General features: G+C 51.2%; 1 non-coding gene across 1 annotated transcript in view; it reads right to left on the bottom strand.

Annotated features, from left to right (window-relative positions):
- LOC126443650 (small subunit ribosomal RNA) overlaps window positions 1–1168 on the bottom strand; it is a 1909-nt gene extending 741 nt beyond the window's left edge. Inside the window, exon 1 of the ribosomal RNA XR_007582078.1 lies at window positions 1–1168. This exon is cut by the window's left edge and continues 741 nt beyond it. This is a non-coding gene — a ribosomal RNA (small subunit ribosomal RNA).
- Window positions 1169–5000: the final 3832 nt, after the last annotated feature.

Genomic DNA, 5000 nt, shown 5'->3' with positions numbered 1-5000 from the left:
CCGAGTCATCGGAGGAACTGCGGCGGATCGCTGGCTGGCATCGTTTATGGTTAGAACTAGGGCGGTATCTGATCGCCTTCGAACCTCTAACTTTCGTTCTTGATTAATGAAAACATACTTGGCAAATGCTTTCGCTTCTGTTCGTCTTGCGACGATCCAAGAATTTCACCTCTAACGTCGCAATACGAATGCCCCCGCCTGTCCCTATTAATCATTACCTCGGGTTCCGAAAACCAACAAAATAGAACCGAGGTCCTATTCCATTATTCCATGCACACAGTATTCAGGCGGGCTTGCCTGCTTTAAGCACTCTAATTTGTTCAAAGTAAACGTGCCGGCCCACCGAGACACTCAATAAAGAGCACCCTGGTAGGATTTCAACGGGGTCCGCCTCGGGACGCACGAGCACGCACGAGGCGGTCGCACGCCTTCGGCTCGCCCCACCGGCAGGACGTCCCACGATACATGCCAGTTAAACACCGACGGGCGGTGAACCAACAGCGTGGGACACAAATCCAACTACGAGCTTTTTAACCGCAACAACTTTAATATACGCTATTGGAGCTGGAATTACCGCGGCTGCTGGCACCAGACTTGCCCTCCAATAGATACTCGTTAAAGGATTTAAAGTGTACTCATTCCGATTACGGGGCCTCGGATGAGTCCCGTATCGTTATTTTTCGTCACTACCTCCCCGTGCCGGGAGTGGGTAATTTGCGCGCCTGCTGCCTTCCTTGGATGTGGTAGCCGTTTCTCAGGCTCCCTCTCCGGAATCGAACCCTGATTCCCCGTTACCCGTTACAACCATGGTAGGCGCAGAACCTACCATCGACAGTTGATAAGGCAGACATTTGAAAGATGCGTCGCCGGTACGAGGACCGTGCGATCAGCCCAAAGTTATTCAGAGTCACCAAGGCAAACGGACCGGACGAGCCGACCGATTGGTTTTGATCTAATAAAAGCGTCCCTTCCATCTCTGGTCGGGACTCTGTTTGCATGTATTAGCTCTAGAATTACCACAGTTATCCAAGTAACGTGGGTACGATCTAAGGAACCATAACTGATTTAATGAGCCATTCGCGGTTTCACCTTAATGCGGCTTGTACTGAGACATGCATGGCTTAATCTTTGAGACAAGCATATGACTACTGGCAGGATCAACCAGGGAGCTGCGTCAACTAGAGCTGAGCAGCCGGCCGCCCGGGAGTGTGTCCCGGGGGCCCGCGCGAACACGCAAGCGTCCGCTCAATTATTCTGCAAACAGGAGGAGGCTGAGCTCCCCTGCACAACACACCTCGAAACCCTCTCAGGTCCCGGCGGCGCGCAGCGCCGTCCTAAGTACTTGGTCGGGTTCGAGAGAGGCGCAATCGCCCGGAGTTAGGCGAGTAGACGCTTTAGGTGCGACCACCCGTGCTCCCAACTGAGCTTGCCGCTGCCGACAGAGGCCCGGGAGCGTGCTGTCGTGGCATTGCCGGCGGGAGACAACACGCGCCACCTACGGTGACCGGCAGCTCCAACGCCAGCGCCACAGAAGGACAAAAGCCCCACTTGGGTGCCGAAGCGAACTCTCCCAGCACAGCGCACGCGCCAACACGTCCGCACAGCTGCGATACAAACCACCTGCGAGAACCGCTGGGGCGACCGAGCAGCAGACGGCGTCGCGGCGCCGAGCGCCGGGCGGCGGCGCATCCTCAGCGCACACAGTCCTCAATCGGACCAGCACACTGCAGATGGCCACCGCGCTTCGCACCGGGCCCGCGAGGACCTACTTTGGCCGCAAGGCGCCGCGAGCAGGGGGCGCCGGCGCGCAGCTGCGCCGCCTGCCGCGTCCGTCGGCCGGCGCGCCTGCCACTGGCTGCCCCCACCAGCCGGCTGTAGCGCGTGCGCCCACGCACCGCGCTGCCAGCACGCCGGGCGGCCCCCCCTCACCGGCCGGGGACGGTCCCACCCAGCCACCGCCGCGTATCGCCTCACACCCAGATCCCCTTTCGCGTTCGTGGGCATGGTGGGTCCCCTTTCACGTTCGTGGGCATGGTGGGTATCCCTGAAACAACCGGTTAATAGCTCGACCGATCGTCGCCAACACTGATTCACCTCTAGCGAGAACAACCGCACCACAACGGGTTACCTGTTGTTCATTTGCGTAACGTCACCAGCAAACGTAGACGTCCATCGCCATTTGCAACGAGTATTGCATGCCTGTGTCAGGTGTCACAACACACTACGTCTGCCCACATAGACGCAACAACATGTGCACGCCTCGAGAACACGTGGAAGGTAGCCCCCGTACGTATGCGGTGTCCATTGCGCGAACGACTGTCAGCCGGCCTCTGCAGGATGTCGCAGATGTGGAACGCGGTGCAACATGCTATCACGGTGTGTGAGAAGAGACGACTACGTCCGAATACACGCTCCACTACATCAACAGACTGCTCATGCTGATCGCCATCCAGGGCGTCCGTTCCTCCCACACGTCTGAATGGCGTACCACACTGCAATCCAGCTCTTATAGGGAGACGACACGTAGCTGCGTGCACAATATTTGGACTGTATGGTCTGCCGTTGCTAGGCGCAGTCGTCGTACGGTCACACATGTGCCACGATGTATCATTCAGTACATACGGACCAATGTGCAGTACAGTTTGTGGGTTTTGCGTACATCGGCGGACAGGTGACAGGCCGTACCACAACGTAGGCTGAGTACGTCGGCATGCGAAGGGCATTGAACATGCAAACTTCTCAACGACCAGCTTGCGAAGGCAGGGGGGAAGGGGGGGGGGCATGTACGTCCTGCTGCTATCCACATTACAGTGTATAGCAGGAGCATGTGGAAAGTCAGCAACACCTGCAAGGTGTTTAACATGACGCGATACACAGGGGACCGGGCAGTGCGAATAGCGAACTATATTGCGAGGGTTGCGGTTAGGCAACACTACACTAATTTAACGAGTTGCATAACAATTACAGAGCAGGTTCAGCGACAACGTGCGTCAGGTTAAGGCGCAATATAGGTTAGGTTGAGGCACAATATAGGTTAGGTTAAGGCACAACATGGGTTACGTTAAGGCACAAATTGGGTTACGTTAAGGCACAACATGGGTTACGTTAAGGCACAACATGGGTTACGTTAAGGCACAAATTAGGTTACGTTAAGGCACAAATTAGGTTACGTTAAGGCACAAATTAGGTTACGTTGAGGCACAAATTAGGTTACGTTAAGGCACAAATTAGGTTACGTTAAGGCACAAATTAGGTTACGTTAAGGCACAAATTAGGTTACGTTAAGGCACAAATTAGGTTACGTTAAGGCACAAATTAGGTTACGTTAAGGCACAAATTAGGTTACGTTAAGGCACAAATTAGGTTACGTTAAGGCACAAATTAGGTTACGTTAAGGCACAAATTAGGTTACGTTAAGGCACAAATTAGGTTACGTTAAGGCACAAATTAGGTTACGTTAAGGTACAATATGGGTTAGGTTAAGGTACAATATGGGTTAGGTTAAGGTACAATATGGGTTAGGTTAAGGTACAATATGGGTTAGGTTAAGGTACAATATGGGTTAGGTTAAGGCACAACGTAGGTTAGGTTAAGGCACAACGTAGGTTAGGTTAAGGCACAACATAGGTTAGGTTAAGGCACAACATAGGTTAGGTTAAGGCACAACATAGGTTAGGTTAAGGCACAACATAGGTTAGGTTAAGGCACAACATAGGTTAGGTTAAGGCACAACATAGGTTAGGTTAAGGCACAACATAGGTTAGGTTAAGGCACAACATAGGTTAGGTTAAGGCACAACATAGGTTAGGTTAAGGCACAACATAGGTTAGGTTAAGGCACAACGTAGGTTAGGTTAAGGCACAACGTAGGTTAGGTTAAGGCACAACGTAGGTTAGGTTAAGGCACAACGTAGGTTAGGTTAAGGCACAACGTAGGTTAGGTTAAGGCACAACGTAGGTTAGGTTAAGGCACAACGTAGGTTAGGTTAAGGCACAACGTAGGTTAGGTTAAGGCACAACGTAGGTTAGGTTAAGGCACAACGTAGGTTAGGTTAAGGCACAACGTAGGTTAGGTTAAGGCACAACGTAGGTTAGGTTAAGGCACAACGTAGGTTAGGTTAAGGCACAACATAGGTTAGGTTAAGGCACAACATAGGTTAGGTTAAGGCACAACATAGGTTAGGTTAAGGCACAACATAGGTTAGGTTAAGGCACAACATAGGTTAGGTTAAGGCACAACATAGGTTAGGTTAAGGCACAACATAGGTTAGGTTAAGGCACAACATAGGTTAGGTTAAGGCACAACATAGGTTAGGTTAAGGCACAACGTAGGTTAGGTTAAGGCACAACGTAGGTTAGGTTAAGGCACAACGTAGGTTAGTTTAAGGCACAACGTAGGTTAGGTTAAGGCACAACGTAGGTTAGGTTAAGGCACAACGTAGGTTAGGTTAAGGCACAACGTAGGTTAGGTTAAGGCACAACGTAGGTTAGGTTAAGGCACAACGTAGGTTAGGTTAAGGTACAACGTAGGTTAGGTTAAGGTACAACGTAGGTTAGGTTAAGGTACAACGTAGGTTAGGTTAAGGTACAACGTAGGTTAGGTTAAGGTACAACGTAGGTTAGGTTAAGGTACAACGTAGGTTAGGTTAAGGTACAACGTAGGTTAGGTTAAGGTACAACGTAGGTTAGGTTAAGGTACAACGTAGGTTAGGTGAAGGCGCAATGTAGGTTAGGTTAAGGTACGATATACCTTAGGTTAAGGTACAATATCGCTTAGGTTAAGGTACAATATAGCTTAGGTTAAGGTACACGTTGTAGGGAAAGGTGTATTTTGGGGGGGGAGGGGGCGGCAGGTTCGTTGATAGTGATTATCGTAAGTGCATGCCTGCGGGATCATCCGATTTGTCACGTCAGGATGCACTTGTGGCTCATGACAGGCGGCGCTCCGATTCCAAGGTTGTGGCAGATCTGTGTCTTTCATTCCTGCCATTGTTTGTGTAC

This window comes from Schistocerca serialis, unplaced genomic scaffold (genome assembly GCF_023864345.2).
Source record: "Schistocerca serialis cubense isolate TAMUIC-IGC-003099 unplaced genomic scaffold, iqSchSeri2.2 HiC_scaffold_167, whole genome shotgun sequence".
Classification (NCBI taxonomy): Eukaryota; Metazoa; Arthropoda; class Insecta; order Orthoptera; family Acrididae; genus Schistocerca; species Schistocerca serialis.
This window is presented reverse-complemented; position numbering and strand designations above follow the sequence as displayed.